Source organism: Neolamprologus multifasciatus, chromosome 12, assembly GCF_963576455.1.
Source record: "Neolamprologus multifasciatus chromosome 12, fNeoMul1.2, whole genome shotgun sequence".
NCBI lineage: Eukaryota > Metazoa > Chordata > Actinopteri > Cichliformes > Cichlidae > Neolamprologus > Neolamprologus multifasciatus.
Genome location: NC_140450.1, coordinates 33,353,806 through 33,371,240, shown reverse-complemented (window position 1 = coordinate 33,371,240; position 17,435 = coordinate 33,353,806). Strand labels below are relative to the sequence as shown.

The 17,435-nt window shown below is 44.7% G+C and overlaps 1 protein-coding gene across 8 annotated transcripts in view; it reads left to right on the top strand.

Moving 5' to 3' along the window:
• The window catches only part of fbrsl1 (fibrosin-like 1), a 329,995-nt gene that overhangs the window by 295,622 nt on the left and 16,938 nt on the right, over positions 1-17,435 (top strand). The window lies entirely within an intron of this gene.

The following is a 17,435-nucleotide window of genomic DNA, read 5'->3' as shown; positions in this document are numbered from 1 at the left end:
TAGCGAGTTTTCAGACCCCCTTAGCGACTTTTTTTCTAAAAAGCGACTAGCGACAAATCTGGCCGACTTTTTCTGGTGTTATTGGAGACTTATTTATGACGACTTTTTGACGTGAAAATGCATATCGCTCTTACTCTCAACAAACAGCGGTGCTGCCGTGGGCACCTCGCCCGTGCCAAAGCGCTCACAGGCAGAGGATAGTCCTCCCACAGCTGCTATCAGGGCAGGAGACGTTCCCACCTGTCCAAACTGCAAATGAATCACGCATGAGCGAAGCCGCTGCTCCGCACTGATTGTAACGCAGTCAGTTCTTCTTTTACTCTTATGCTGTTTTGTGGATCAGGTTTAAAACTACTTATAAACACACACACACAAAGTAACTCCACCAGAGTGCCTATTTCGGGTCACTTTTGCCGGTCCAAGCCCGGGTAAAGGAGCAGGGTTGGAATTGTGACATTAAAAAAACAATAATTGCTCAAATAAATTTAATTCGTAATTCTAAATAAATTCTAAATGCATTTAGGACGTTTCTTACTCACTTTATGTCTCTTCCACGATGTTATTTCTCTCTCCAACAACGTAGGTTACAATTATATTAGCATGACCAATTATGCAAATTAGGCTAAATGACGTCATTTAGCGACTTCTAGCGACTTTTAGGACAGCCAATAGCGATTTTCCTTACTGAGGAGTTGGCAACACTGAGCGTACCTAGCAAAGGCTTTGAGGTAGCTTGTTAGCTCATGGAAATACAGACTTCCCAAGTGATACTCTGTTGTACGGTACTTAACGTCCACCATATTTACCAAACAGATCTTCACAGGCTCCTGAAGAAATGTTCAGTCTACTTCAGCACAACAAAAAGGAATGCGACATCATTTTGTGATGTTGTTATTGTTACAAGTTCATTGTAAAGTCTATCAAGTTGGCAATCCAATAAATTGGCCCAAAAAAGAAACAAACTACAGAAGAAACAGTAGTACAGTGTAGGTCTGGCTAAGATCCAGCCCAGTCAAATCACCCAGTCCTGGTCGACAGGTCAGAGCAAAGAGAAACACACAGGGGCAGGCAGTAGAGGAGCAGCATGATCAGCCAACTCTACCTCACATCCACCAGTGTTGTCCTGCTAACAGTGAGAAGCCAGATCTGCAACAGGAAGTTACAGTAGCGCTTCACACAGACACTGGTGTCAGTGTGCAGAATTTGGTGCCTGAAATTCTCTGCTGTTGCCAACTTTTTTGCACCGGCACCAGTTTTTTTTTTCTTGGACTGGGGCGGGGGGGGGGGGGGGGGGGGGGCACAGTGGAAATGTGTAGAAGCAGTTGTAAATTAGGCACCAACACCGTCCTGGTAGAGAAGAGGTGCTACTGACAGATAGCAGCACGCAGACCGTGTTCCCTCAGGGCAAGAACCAGGAAGGAGTCCCATTAACACAGACAGAGAGGGAGGGAGGTGGAGCTTTACAATATAAGGTGGGTGTTGGAGGGGGCATGTCTGCAGACTCAACAATAAGATTTGTGTATTATAATGTTTCGGTTAGGGATGCATACATATATTTGTTGATACTGTTAATGTATTAAAAGATCTTTTGCTGCAAGGATGTAATGTAACAAAAGTGATCTGTTGCTCCGAAGTGTTGCTTTCTTTAGCACAGTAGCTTTGACTGCTGAGTGGAAAAGCATGGCTGACAGCAGGGAGAGAAACCAGGCTTGCAGACTGTGTGATGTAGATGACCTGTGACCAGCACTGGCCTTAAGAAACCAGCATTCACAATGACAATGACTTCCAGACTTGCATGGTTTAGAAAACAACTAGACCACATCAAACGACAACTATTCCCCACCAGGCTGTTGAAATACTGCTGTTGTCAGCTGTCAGGGTGTTGACTTACTTTTATGTTTATGCAGAACATGGCTGCATATAAGCAGACTCTACCCTATAGAACTGCGCAGGCATGTGCGTACTTGATATTTTCCATTTTAGCCAGTGTAGAGAGACCTCAGTGGATCTGGCTAATGTTCACACAGAGCTGAGGATTAGGTCCACGGAATTACATCCCGACAATCCAATCAGAGGCTCCTGATTATCACACAGATCAACCAGATTCTGTTTGGGCGATGTAAACGAAGGACACCAGATTAGAATTAGAGGTTAGAAAGGGAGAGAGACGAGAGGGAAATTCAGCAGTTTGATGAAGCGATTTGGTGACAGTGAGGAAGAAGTTATCACGCTAAAATTGCAGAGCTGCCAGCCAGCCTCATCGCCCATTCCAGAGTTGTTGTCCAGCTGTAATGGATTCTAGGACAGTGTTTGTTTCAGACCTCGACTGGTTTTTCCTCTGTGTACGTATAATGCGTGTGTAATACAAAGCAGCCCACAGGCTGTTTTCCTCTGGTTTAGAATGGAGAGTATGTGTCCCATTACCCGTCTCGCTCACCATCCTATAGGACTGATCACCAGGCCTGTTGAGCTGTTGGCTGGAAAACTCTCAGACAGATTTCAGGCACACACACGCAGAAACATTATGGCACACATAAATATGTAATGCTGTGATGATGTTTGGCTTCCACAAATTGCTAGATAATGAGTGTTTCTCTTACTTTCACCTCTTCCTCGCTATTCAGCGTCGTGCTCCTTTCTGAACTTTATTTTGCGATTACGTGCACAAACAGTCGAGGTTAACTCCAAATTGTACACAGGCCCACACTCTGTCATGTTAATGAAACGGTTCAGGGTTAATAGAGGAGAGGTAAGACCAACATTGTAATCACTGATGGCAGAGTGCTGTAATTATGCACACAGGACAGGGTTTTGGGCAAAACCCAGACACCCTCGCCGTCTTTCCCTCGTATTTACTTTTCATCATCGCTGCATTTCTAGCATGTTGACAGCCTGTTATAGATGTAAGCCGACACCACTGGTAATAGCACAAGTGAATAGTATCTGTAATAACAGAGCTCACACTGCAATTCTCTTTGGGTGTTGTTACCCAAGAGCTAGCAAAAAGTTGCACTGAATGTCTGCCTGTGTTGCTGGTTACGATGTAGGAAGGTGCAGCAGAGGTCGAGCATTATCTAACAGTTATTGGTTTTTGTTTATTTGCTGTCTTAAACCTCCTGCAAATTATTGATTTCCTGGAGGATGGCATGTTTAAGTAAAAGAACTCGTTCTCCACTCAGGGCTGCTCTTATTGAATCGCAGGTCATAGTTTAGCGTTGTCGCTTGCTTGAAGGCAAATGAGAATCTAAATGTAGCTGCTGAGCATTCGCAGGGCACCTCCACAGAGCACAGATAAACACCTCACTGGTAGGCCTTCTCGTGACATTTCAGAATGCCGGGCCTATGGATGTGCCGGGGAGTTATCACCTAGCTGTCAGCAGCTCGAAATATCTGAGAGCAACACTGAGGAATGTGCACCGACTGTGCTGAATGTAGCATCTGTGGGTTTTAGAGCAGTAAGTATAGTGTATATACCTTCTTTGATTGCTTCCTAGTTTTCACTGATGCCTTATTGTCTTAGCGAGACGCTACCTGCCACAGAGTGATTGTAAAGCCACGCTGTGTGCCATCCACCAGAGAAACCTGGGGCATCTTGGGATAGCAGGCGAAAGATTGGTAGAAAACCCATTTCTGAAGTGGATTTGTGCCCTTGTAATCCTGATTAATTTTGACCCGTTGTGCTCATTTTAAACAGAGCATTACAGTAAGCGTGAACACAGCAAGCTCTGGGGCGAAACCAGGAGCTTAGCGGCTTTGGGAGGCTTAGCTGCAGATGGCATTTTAAGCCGGACTTAATAAATTGTTTCCATTAAACTTACCGGCCCACACATACTGGATTAGACCAGTGGAACAAAGGAAGAGGAGAGCGTGTAGGGGAAGAGAAGAAAAAACACACACACACACAAACTGCCGTGATGCACATCTCGGCTAACATCTCTCTGCGGCAACGTGAGAGGTGAAGATGAGGTTAGCGTGATGTTGGGGGAGAAAGAAGCTTTTGGACATGCAGAATTAACTCACTTTTGATCTCTTGCTCATCGGGGATGTCGGACCAATTTGGTTAATTGACATAGAAATAAACAAACAAAAAAAGATTCATAAACCATTTAGCTTGGCAGTGGATTTAGGGCTTATCCTCTAACTGTTTATATATAAACACATTACCACTGCTGTAGCTTAAGGATTTAGGATGTACCCCTACCCTTGCCTCTTTTTTTTTCTTCCTTTGGCGCATTTTTACTCATACATCCGTTTGTTTTTGAAGGAAATCAATTCCTTGTGGTGGAGCCCTGCCTCTTCCCTTTTCTATCCGCAGCCCGCCCGCTACCTCCTTCCCCCATCGGCTCATGGCTCGCTCCCTAAGCTCTCATTATGTGCTACACAGTCCAGGTCCCTGTGTCGAATCGCTAATCAACCACCCTGTCTGCAGGCCTGCTCTCTCAATAGGTGCTGAGTGGCCTTTGTTCCACCACTGATGTTTGCTGCATGTCAATAAAAGAGCGATGGTCTCCTCCTCCTCTCGCCTCGGCCAGACAGAGCAAAAGGCCCGCTCCTACAGTGGAAACTTACATAAAAATGAAACAGTCTCTCACCTGCTGCATTCTGAATGCCGGAGAAGGGAGGAAGGACGGGTGATTGGAAAGGGAGCAGCAAGGTCAGGGGTGGGGGATTGAGGGCGGCTCAGGCATAGTGAAGTAGATGAGAGAGCATGTTTGTGTTCGCCTGAGCAGCTCTCCTCTGGCCAGGTCAGTGTAATGTATCACTAACCTCGGCGGCCAGCCTGACTGTTTGCAGGCTCTCACCCATTAAATAATAAATGGAGGTTGACCCTCTGACCAGCTAATCAGCTTTTCGCCCCCGTTGAATCAGGATAGAGTGGAGTTAGATGGAGAGTGTGGCTGACTGGCTAACAGGCAGGCTGGATGACTGCAGGGCAGGCGTGACGCTGGGAAGCATAAGGGCTGCAAAGGCTCCATCCAGATCAGCAGCAGCCGTCACCGCTGTGGAATCTAAGCCTGGTGAAGCTCACGTCGAGTACCTAAATTGATTTGTTGACTAATTCCAGACAGGAAATGTTTTCTTTATCCGCAAGACCGATATTCCTGTTGTTGAAATAACAGTTTCTGGGACGTGTGTTTGAAAACGAGCCGTCCCTTACACCTCTTTCACTTGTTGAGCTTGAAGAGAAGCTTACATGTCTCTGGATTTGTTTTAAATGTTAAAAAGCATGAACTCAGAGCAGGATACAGAAAGCAGAGAGATTAGCAGGCACTCTGAGTTCAGGGGAATAAAACCAAAACATGACTTGTTTCCTTATCAGTCTGTGGGCTATTTCTGTAAGCAGCCACAGGACAGCTTATGAGTGATTTGTTTTCAGAGAAAAGGGCGATATTAACGTTCCCTTTATTGATAGCGTTAATGCTGTTTGTGCAGCCATCCTTGTCGGAAAGATGAAAATAAATAGGGGGGAGCACAGCGGAGATAAGACACGTGTTTAATTATTAATTGAGCCATTACTGACAGAGATTGCCTTTTTTGATTTAAAGCAGGAAGGTCTGCTTCAGGGACAGAAAAAGCAATTACAGAATTCCCAGTTTGCACCGCTGCTGCCCATCGTTCAGCGGACACCGCAAGAGGGAAGTGGAAGGAGACAAACCGCTCCAACACTCGCATACATCCTGTCACACTGCGCTGTTCCATAAATTATTTTAATTCTTCTTCAATATTTATCGCTTTTTAAATTATGATTACACAGTCATGTACTATTCATGTAGAGTGGCAGACAGTCAAAGGGAGCAGTCCACATTACCCACAACCCCTCTGTGGTCTGGCACCTTGAGAAGCTGACTGGATGGAATTTGGTTTGGTTTCGCGTCGTTCAGCCAGTGAAATCAGACTGTATCGGCTTTTACGAGCTGCCTGTTTTCAAAGACTGTCTTGATTTTGTATGCGTGGCAATTAGCTGCCTTGTAAAGTCATTTCTGGTATGTCATTAAAGCCCCTGTGCACTCTGCGGCCTTTGTTATGTCCATTAGAAAAGCGTCTGCTCTGCGCAGCATGAAATATTAACTCTGCCTTCCTTTAGAGCATTTGGTAACTGCTGGTTAAGTTTCATTCTTGAAACAGAAACTCTGACACGTCAGGATGCTTGACACCTGTCAGTCAGTCGCTCCCTGTCATCTGTGTCAGTGAACCCATGGGTGGTGATCAGCTATTGTGAGAGAAGATGAAAGGACGTTGAACGCCGTATGACAAGGCTCCATTGTGCGCCTCTGCGTTCATTGACCGAGCTGTAGAGTGGGAGCAATTACAAAATCACTAAAGGCCACGAGGGAATTTTAGGATACGTCGTCTGCGTTTTGGCTTGAACGCAGGCAGACGCTGCGTTTCTCATCTCACATGTTAAGTCAGAGTGAAAATAGTGCAAGATTTCAGTGTACTTAACATTACAGCCTCGAAGTCCCCCGAATACATTTGGGGTTCAGTACGAAGAAGCTTTTCAGTGTCTCTTCAGATCAGATAAACGATTGTACCTCAGCTACACGTGCAGAGCATTGTGTATTCTTGCTAAAACAAAAAAAATTGCCATTGTTTTGACAAAACTGGTTGATTTATTATATAAATGTTAACATTCAGACCCTGCAGAGAATTTAATTTAAGCAGCAGCAAACTAGCATGCTGAAGCTAACCACAGTAGTCATACTTTGGTCTGACGCGTCCCCCGATGGCCAACTAGCACAGCTCAGGTCGATTTTTGTCTCAACAGAGAAAAAACATAATAAATGGATGTAGGCTCGGTGGTTTTTGTGGCTGTTGGGTTTTTTTTTCCAGAGGAAGAGAAGAATATAAAGAGGATAAGTCCACACAGCAGCTCTCATCACATCTTCTATCTAATCTTAATCCTCCTCCTCCAACAAAACAACAGCCAGCTGCATCGTGGAAGGCGTTTTCATTGTTTACTTATGAGAATACATGACCAGCGTCTTATCATAGCTGTCAGGCCTGAAATGTAAAGCGTGTCGCCCGTGATCACTTGCAGGTTTTCTTGTTTTTAATCCTTCAACTCCAGTCATTCTGCTAGCGAGAGTGGCTCCTCCCCTCCCCGCACACACACACCCCACCCTTTATTTGTTTGAAGATCCCAGTTCTTCGCTACGTGCATTTTAAGCTCATCTGTGCCGAGAGGTTCAGAGCCAATGTTGTTTGCAGATGAGGCTGTAACACTCACTGACAAAGCCAGATGGTAGGCGATTGTGGCCAAACATGACACTTGGATAATGTACAATCGCTGGCAGGGGGACAGTCAGCAGCCTAGATGGATATTACGAACATGCTTGTAATGCATTGGGATCAGTTCACACAGCTTTATAAAGATGGAAAAACCATCAACAGGAACAAAACGGATGTAAAATGCTCCAGATTCCATGAGAGACGAAGGACGTCCAAGTATCAGAAGAATGTGCCAGAGAGTTTAGGGGTGAGAGGAGGTGAACCCAGTAAACACGACCCCAAATCAAACAGAAGTATCGTCCTGCTGTATAACGTATTTCCAGATGGGTGGTCCGCCTCCAGTGTTTGTTCGGTATTCGTAGCCCCTTACCTTTTCACTGCTAGCATATTAGTACCCATGTTTCTGTCAGTGGCTTATCACTGTGTCTACAAGTAAAACCACAGGCTCGGGCTAGCTTGAGTGAGGGTTGGGTCTGGAGAGGTGAGCCTAGCTATTAGCCTAGAACTCAACACACGGTGAAAGATGTAACCCGATACGCACTCCTGAGAAAAGGCTTGTGTTTGCTTGTGCGTTTCACCAGGAAAGAGCAGCATTAATCGTCCCAGTGTTTGTTAACAGACAGGGAGTAATTCACTGAGGCAGAGCGCCCTGCGTTTTGGACAGTTCAGGTTAAAAAAAAGGGAACATGAGCAGTGTGGTCTCCTCCAATATTCAAGCGGTCATCTGTTTGGCTGTTGTTTTTGGCTACCGGTGAATTCCCTGCACTGGGCCCTGGTGGTGGGGCCCCTAATGACCTCTGACTGACTCTAATACCCCATTCAGCTGAGCATGGGCTCCAGCCTTTCTGGCTGTTGGGTTAGTGCTGCTGTGTTGAAGGGTGAGCAGCAGGACTGGGATTTCACTGTTGTTTGCTTTGGGAAAGAGGGAGAGATTGTTCCAATGTCACACAACCCACGGAGAGATGTGTACAGAGTACCAGCAGTATCGACTGGGGTTAGGCTAATATATGTAGTCTTGCTGACATTTTCCTTTTGTTAAGATCAGATTTCCCACCTTTGTATAATGCTGTTTCTCTGATTTCACATGTACTCTATAGCAGATTATTTACTAGATTATCATCAACAAGAATAAGGTGATTAAATCGTGTATCAGAGCTATTTTAAAAATAATGAATAAAATATTTTTTCCTTTTTGGTTCATATTTATGTAAATTTTCAGGGGTAAATATTCACATTAAACATAGTTTTAAAATGCCTGGTTTCAAGAAGCGGAGCTATCCTAATTTGTTCATATCAGGTACAAAGCCCCGCCCATAAAGATGGCTTCAAAGGTCACCAAAACTCATTGTTTCAGACTTTGTATTAACCGAGGGACTAAACTGTGACATCACTGTGAACTTTAAACCAAGCAAAGACTAAAACAAACAAACATATGGAGTCAAAAATATTATAAATGTCCCGTTTACAATATATTTTAACAGTTATAATAGTGACCATGTCAAAATATTGAAATACTTGACACATTTGTGAATATCTTGGTATTATTAGTACAGAAATGTAATCTTAAAAACAACTGGTAGCGCAACCTATTACATGCGATGTGCAGAGTCAGCCCAGTGTTATCAGCGCTGATATTTACTTTCCAAAGAGCACATCTGTTAAAGCCTAACTGTGACCAATTGCATCAAAATCACGCCTGCCTGTGTTTTTGGAAAAGATCAATATATGGTTATCTCTATCACTAATGATACAGTTATTGACTCATCAACTGTGCAGACAAGTGCCTCGGGCTCCTTATCAGCTGTGGCACACTGTATTAGTGTAGCGCCGGCCTAATCCTGGTAGCAGGTGCCACTAGAGCCGAGGTAGAGTGGTCATGTTTTTCAGGGAGGATGAGCCATCTGGGTCTTGATACTTTATGGTGCTTAAAACACACTCTCAAGTGTGACACTCCCAGCACTTACCTTTTAGCTGCACACAATAATCTAAGCGCTGGCTGCTAAAGGGAGCGAGGAGGCTTTCAGGAGAATTTACAGGGTTTGATGTGGTGTGGCGCCTCCACTTCGACATGGATTCATGAAACAGTCAGACACACTTGGCGGTTTGATTTTGATTCCTCTAACTCCGTCAGTGTTGTTTTTGTCATATTCTGTCTGAAATATGTCGAGCAGAAAAAAAGCCTGTTTGGTTTGCTTTTTTTGCCTTTTTGTGCCAGCAAACCTTGCTCAACACTTTTCTGTGTTGTTTTCTTTTCTCTGTTCTTTTTCTTTTTTCCTTCCCCTGGTGTAGTCTGTTTCATCTTTCGAGTGATTTGGCTCATTTCAGAGTCCAATTTCGCTCCCGTTTTACCGTGCACCACCCCTCTCCTCACAGACATACTCACATTCACACATTTCCCCAATCTGACACGCTGCCTTCACACTCCAAACAAATCAATTCTTCACTTTCCACACTTGGAACACCAGAGTGAAATGCTGCCGCTCACTGCAGCCCTGCAAACACGCACACTGTTGTTCCTCGCCCACTAGGGCTAAAGGAGGCTAGATTCTTCGTTTTTGTGTGTGTGTGTGTGTGTGTGTGTGTGTGTGTGTGTGTGTGTGTGTGTGTGTGTTAGCACCCACTTGCATGTGTGGCATAGGTGCAGACGATGCTGGGTTTCGGTTAGCAGCAGCCTCAAAGGTCAGTATCCAGGCCTTGTCTCCATTCGTTTACTTGACACGATTCTGTACCCCCTGCTCCCTCTTCCCTCCCCTCTGCCTTATTAACTAACCTCTCTTTTCCTCTTTCTCCCCCCGGTCTGGGTCACTTTATCCCTCTTCCTTGGCCTCTAATCAAGAATGATGAATGAGGTGCAAGGAAGGACAGCGAATGTTTGCGAACCTAATACACCCTCCAATTGTCACTCTTGTTGTGGCGGCAGCGGGGAGAAGGAGGGTAGTGCTTTTGAGAAGGCTTTTGTGTGTGTTTGTCTAACTAAGCTGTGAATGAGAGCTATTTCAAACATCTCTACTCCAGTCCTTTAAGTGTGTCGTCAAGCCTCGACGTGTAATTTATCGACCCCCCACCCAAAAAGCGAAAAAAAAAGAAAATAAACGACGCTCGAGACTAGACTCAGGTGGTTTTTGTTTTGTTTTTTTAAGTATTGGCTTTCAGATATTACAAGCTCTGACTATTATAGGAAGAAAAGGTTTGTAGCTCATCAGCGCACGGCTCTTTTGGCGCGTAGTCTTTAACGAGGCAAAATGGCAGCACTAGTGCCGTTTTCAGCAGCTGCTGCGTCTCCATCTGTAAGCCTAAATACCCAGCAGTGCAGCAGTGGGATCCTCCTATAGAAGTGGCACCGACATGACACCAGTGACTCTATAGTGGACAGTGTGTCCCCCGGGGGGGCTGCTGCTGAAGCTCACTATCTTTAGACAGATACTCTGCTACGCTGAAGATTATTGTAGTGATACTGACTTATCAATTGGCTTAAGAGTGTAGAAGTTGGTTTTAGTTATCAAACAATATTTTTGATAAACTAGCATTTTCAGTAATTAGCTGTGTGCAGCTAGTTTGAAGTTTATGGCACTAATAGTGTATGACTTCACCAGTGCATTTGGAAAATGTCAATTTTCTGCACTGAAAAAAGTACAAGACACATTATTTTACTTTGAAATGTTAAACTTGGAGCAGTGAGTTATGTTGCAACTGGTTGCATATGAGCGTAAATGCAACAGTGTTTTGGTTTTAAATTCTTGTGGCATGCTGTACGAGTACAGCTAAAGCATCGATGGTTTCTTGAATGTTTAGAGAAGCAGCATCAACGTGTAAGCATGAAAAGACAAAGAAAAGTGCCGTCTGATGGATGGTCTTGCTATCTGGCTGTCACTGATGAATGGATATTTGTTTTTAGCCATTCCCACTAATGTGATACCAAGACTTTAGAACATTAGTTGTCTCCACATTTTTGGTTGTCAAAGGGTATTATTAATCTTCTTTTTTTAAAGAAAAGATGCTTTATTTGCATGAAGCAGGTGAGTAGCTCAGGCACTATCTTAATTTAAAGCACAGCTTGCAATCCTCATCCACTTTATCTCAAAAAAATGCACTGGCAACGTGATCTGTCTGCAAGGATGTTTGCCCCGCCCCTTTCTCTGCACTAAACTGCAACGGCTGCATATGTCACAACAGTGAATGAGGTATGGTGAATGGTTAGGAGCTGTCAGCTTCCAGTTGTTGCTTTGCTTTCAGAGTGGGGAGTGAAAACAGAGATGGAGGAGGTAAAGGAAAACATGCTGGCTCTTTCAGCCTACTGTCATGCCACTTAAGATTTGTTGAAGGATTTTCACCCAACCGTTTCCATCCCATTGAGAAGTAATCAGTACGGCACTGAAAGATAATATTATGTCCACTTAGATGCATGTGGGCTTCATGCACGTTCATACATGAAATGAAGCTGGGAAACAGTGGGTCTGTTTACACTGCTGCACGCTCACTCCCTCCATTTCTGCTTGGACTTGAAGCTTCCTAGCAAAAAGCTCCTTGTCTTTGTGTCTCCTACATTCCTTCTCGTCCTCTCTTTCATTCCTACCTCCTTCCCCTCCATTCTCTGCGGATTATGAGCCAGCTGGTAGGCTAATAGAGGATGCTTTCCTGCGGGGCACCAAAGTGATACTGTTCGGGCAGTATGGAAGCTTAAGTAAAGCTGACACGCTGCTCAAGAACTACAGCCCACACTGAGCTCCACAGAAGCCTGTAGAGAGATTCTGAAAAGGTCTTTAAGGTATGGGAGACACAGGGAGGCTGCCGCTGTCCTCCCACTGCTGAGCTGTGATGTGAGAAGCAGGAGTTAAGTCCTTTATTAGAAGTGGCAGCCGTTGTCTCCAGTCACCTCGATAATTGCGGCACCACGTCCACTGCTATAATCAATTGAGACAGCTGCCGCTGCGGCGTTCAAGTCCATCAGGCAGGCGTGTCATGCTAATTAATGAAATGATAAGGCTAGTGCTTTCAGCGTCGCGCAAATAACTCCTGAAGGCCCCCCCTTCTCTTTTCAAGACAAAATCTAGCCTCAAAGTTCAAGTTACCCCTCCCGTTCTCCCCATGTTGGCTGCCTGTCCACTGTGGCCCAAAGGGGAAAGGGGTCACAGAGGTTGGGGATGGGTCAGTGACAGTGAAAGGGGTCAGATTTTCGGCTGGCAGGGTGGGCCGTGTCAGAGGAGCCATTAGACTTGAGTTTTTCTGTTGAAAGTTTCAAGATGTCTACGCTTTTATTTAGGAGAGCCCAGTGGCACTGACCTTAGATGACCCAGCAGTGTTCATAAGGAGCTGAGACTGATGGCTTTCCCACAGCACATGAGCTCTGCTAGACACATGTTGGGGGAGGGAGGATCCTGACAGAAGAGGAAGTGCGAGCGTGGCGACGCCTTGCTTTGCAGCAACACATTATAGCCAGGGGTTAATGACAGTTTAACATTGCTTTTGGAGCTCCGCTGGACCGTGCATGATATAAAAGGGTTTAGACAGTCAACATCTCAACCTCTGTTGTTTCCACACTCACTCTTTTCCCTCCAATTTAAAGATGTACTCGTTTGCCTCGCATCCACAACGATGGCATATGTGCCATAAGGGATGACTGGCATATGTGTCCCGCACCATACGGCTCGAGATTGAATTGGGATGTGATATGCGCAGGAAAAACTGATTCATCTCTCAGTTCGAGCTGCCAGCTCTGTGAAATGAACATTAGGTTGTCGATTTATGCCTGTGCTTTGACTGTAAACGTGTTACAGCTTAACACCCGTCCCCATTCTGGTGCCATTCACTCCTTGGTGAGCCGCGGCAAAGAGACAGAGAGAAATAATTGAAACGTGTCAGCTGTCCCCACTCTTTCGCTATCTTGGCTAGCTTTCTCCTCTTACACCCACCCTCCACCCTCCCCCATTTGCATGTCCCAGAGATTTGCAAAAATGTCGCCTTGGCTCCCCTCGTTACCAGTTTGGAGATGCTCGAGGCAGATTAAATAGTGTGAGGCAAAGCAAGCCGTTGCAAATTTCTCCTATGATTTTATTATTAGCACAATGATTCAACGCTGCTCAGCCCTTCTGTTCCTCTCGTACAAAATCATTTTGTTGAAATCACCCCGCCTGTTTCCTATGACTGAATACCTCACGGCGACGAAGTGTTGATTGGCAAGACTGCGGTTTCCTGCCTTCTGCCAGTATCTGTTATAGCCATCTTCCACAGTCACTCACTCATGAGCTAAGCCTTGGCTCTGTGCAGATTGCTTGTCTGGAGAGGTACAAAAACCAAATCATTGTGAGCTCAACCGTCAAGTGCAGCAGAATATCCTGTCAGCCAAAGCCAGCGGGAGACGCATCAAGGCAGTATGCATCCTCACATACTGTCTGCAACCTCCAACGTCTTTCGGCGGATATGCTGCTTTATTTAAATATCTGTCTGTTCATGTCCTTATTTTATCACTGCCCTGACTGTTTACGCTTTGGCAAAGCCACGAAGGGAGTGAACCGCAGTGTTTGCCTAGTAAATGAGAACACCCAGTGGCCCTAAGCCCCCGACATCCCCTTATCATAGGGATGCTTTGCATATTCTCGTATCTAATCTGAAAGGGCTTTTTGCATACAGGTTCTGTTTCCCTGGCTGTTGTATATACTGGTATCAGTGTCAGCCGTGAGCAGGTAATTTATGTAACACGCTCATTTGCATGCACAGCATTAGCTTGCTGAGGGTTTTAGTTGGAAACCAAATGAGAATTTTCTCTAGAGCCCTTGTTTCATTCATGAGGTTGCAGGGGCCATTTGCAGGTAGCCAGGTGTGTATTTAAAATAAAGTAGTTAAACAAGCTTCAAAGTAAATGATTTCTAAAGATGAGGAAATGTGTGCAAGGCTTTTCTTCTGGGTTTCTCCGTTGAGTTTCTAGTGCCAAGACACCTTAAAGGAATCTCTTGCTCACGAGGAGTATACCATGCACCAGCGAGCCACAGTCCAGCTAAGGGCCAAGCAATCCCAGACTGGTCCAAGCCATTCCAATCTGGGCCATCTGGCCACAGAGGACCAGATCAGTGACAGCTCTCCAGATGTTCCATAGGGACTAACAGGGTCACAAGTTAAGGGTATCGAAGGCAGGAACAGCTGTGTAGCGACACCATGTTCACCTCAGATTCCCCTCTGGACACATCAGTTATTACCAACAAATCCCAGTGGCTTGTTGTCCGTCTGCTACCTTAGTCCCTGCATCCCTACGCCCCGCCCCTTCCACTCCCCAACCCACGGTATAGCACACTGAGGCACGTGCACACAGGGCGAGGCCCAATTCCCTCGAGTAAGCAGGGCCACGAGAACAACTATAAAAAGATCAATACTGGGATGAGATGTCATCTGGTGAGCAGACTTGCCAACACCCCCCTAGGGAATGTCCCTGCGCCCCCCACCCCCCAGTGCACTAACCCAGCTAAGGGGAGAGGGGTGCCACCCCCACCACTGGGCTGCCCTCCAACCTGTCTGACTCACCCAGACCATCTGCTCAGGTTTGCAGGGCAGAGCTTCAGGACAGCACTTTTTTTGCGCACTCGTATGGCATTTGTTTCACATGATCGCCTGTGGCTGGCCCACTGTTTTCCTCAGTATGTCATTTCAGGGAGTATATTACATATCCTGCAGAAAAGAGGAACAACTTTGTTTTGTTTTTGCAGTTTAATGAAATGCATGACAGTCAGCTGACAGTTGTGCAGTGTTGCTTTGCATTGATGGGACCAAAAAAACAAAACAAACAAGAAGTCTTTTTTTTGTGGTGGACGTTTTTGGACTTCAAAGCCTCTTTGCTAGCATTTTAGCCACTGTCATTTTGTTCATATGGCAGAATGCTAAGTTATCAGCTAAGGCTGGAAAGCATAGTTAGCTAGCTACATTTACAAACTGTATGGCTGCACGTGTTTTACTCAGCAAAACTAAAGTACTATCTTGTGTGTGCCACACAAGAAGCCATATTAAACTGAATTTTAAATTCAATTTAAAATTCTGTAAATGGCACCAACTAGGGATGCACCGATACCGATACTGGTATCGGGGCCGATACTGTAAAATGTGTGTGTACTCATACTCGTAAAAGTTAACCGATACCAACTTATTTTATTAATCAGAGGGTGGCTTGTCATTTCTGTTGTAGTTTTTTAGATTGGCCACTAGGGGGCCAATTATTATTATATTTATTATTTATTTTATAATTTTTTATATTTTATTATTTATTTAATAATAATTATTTTGTTTGTTTGTTTATAATATGGACACTCTGCAATAATTTAAACGTTTATTTTATTTGTATTTATTTTATTCCAAACAGAAGTGTTTATTTATTATTCTGAAAGCTCGAGACAGTGCCAATAGTTCAGTGATATTTTGTAAAATTACAATGTGGAGACTCTGCAATAATTTAACAGAAGTGCTTATTTTTCACTTGAAATTTTTTTGTGGTCATTCTTATTAAGATTTTATTTTTTATCGGCAGGGAATATAATAAAACCTGTCTTCCAATTAGTTGTATTTGTGTGTATTTGTGTGTGTGTGTGTGTGTGTGTGTGTGTGTGTGTGTGTGTGTGTGTGTGTGTGTGGTAGAAGTATCGTTTTTTGTACTCTGTATCGGCAAGTACTCAAATCCAAGTATCGGTACCGTATCGGTTTGAAAAAATTGGTATCGTTGCATCCCTAGCACCAACAGCTTAAACACACTGATGCAGTCCAGCCTTTGGCTAATTTAAAATAGCAGAAAACCGCTGCAGCTCCCTCTGGTAGCACACCTGCCAGTCAAAGCAGCCACACCCTGACTTTAAACCTTACCAGTATCCAGAAGTGCAAGTTCTAGAAAAATATCACGCAGCATAGGGTTTATGACTGTGTCAGAGTTCTCATGCATACATATTGTATATTTTTCAAAATGGTAGATAAACCTATTAAAAAAAAGGTCAGTTTGCAAACAATAAAAATCTGTTGGATAATGCAACCGGTCTGGTTTTTCTCACTTTGTTCTGGCCTTCACTAAAATGAAGTTGCATGTGTTTGCCAACAGTAAAAACTTGTCCATGTTCCATTCATTCGTGTGCACGTGTGGGTGTGTTTTATTGTGTGTGCAATCGTATATGTGTGTGTGTGTGCGCGCTTGTGAGTGCGAGTTAGCTTTCAGAGGGATTTTAATGAGGGATGTGTTGGTCTGTGCCGATCGCTGCCTCCATTAGAGCCCATTAGAATCATCATTAAGATAACCCGGCGCTCGCTGTGGCCCTGGCTTACAATGCGAAGCCCCCGCCCCCCCCCCCCCCCCCCCCCCCTCCCTTCCCTCTACGGTCGTAGTGAGACTTCCTTCAGTATCACTCGCCTTGCATTATGTCTGGGAAAACCGGTTGCCATGGCAACATCACCCAACAGCGACATTTTGACTGTGGATATTTGCTTCTTCTCCTCCGTTCGTCTGCCCGCCTCTGTGTTTTTGCCATTGAGTATTCCTCTTTCTCCGTCCCTGTAACATCGAGAGCCTGACAGTTTAATCCAAGTCCCAGATCCCAATAAATCCGGAGGTCTATATAGGCCTGGACCCAGGAATTCATTTGAAAATTATGACACCATAGCCAGCCCCAGTTCTCCTATAAATGTAAGGAGTAAATGGAAGGGGAGCTCAACAAATAAAGAAATAAAGAAATAAATAAAAGCCCTGCCTTGCCTTTTTATTGGCCTTTTTATGGGTGTTAGGATCCTTGAAAGATTAAGCAGGCTGTTAATAGGGCCTGGATATTCCATTAGTGGGCTGCATGTTGAGTTCTCACTGGTTTGACAGCAGCTCCCAGCTCTTCTCATTTTGTTACTGTTGAGTGTGCCCATGGATCTTTTTTAATTGAAGCACTGCTATGTCTTTTGACTGAAACCCTGCTGTATCTGAGCACTCGTAGATTAGAGCCACCAAGAGGGCACCACCAAGCTGTCTGTCTGCCCGTCTATCTCATGCATGTGTGCATAGTTAAAATGAATACCAGCAGTAGCAGCTTTGATTAGCTCAGAAGCTACAGCAGTGATTTTGCTGTTGCAGTTGTCACACAAGCGTATCCTCAAGCTCACAATCTTCGCGGGTCATTTTCCTTTGCATTAAACTCTGGGAGAGGCACAAAATCACCAACTGGCTCGTCTTATTCATTAAGATTCATAACCGCTTTGAGATT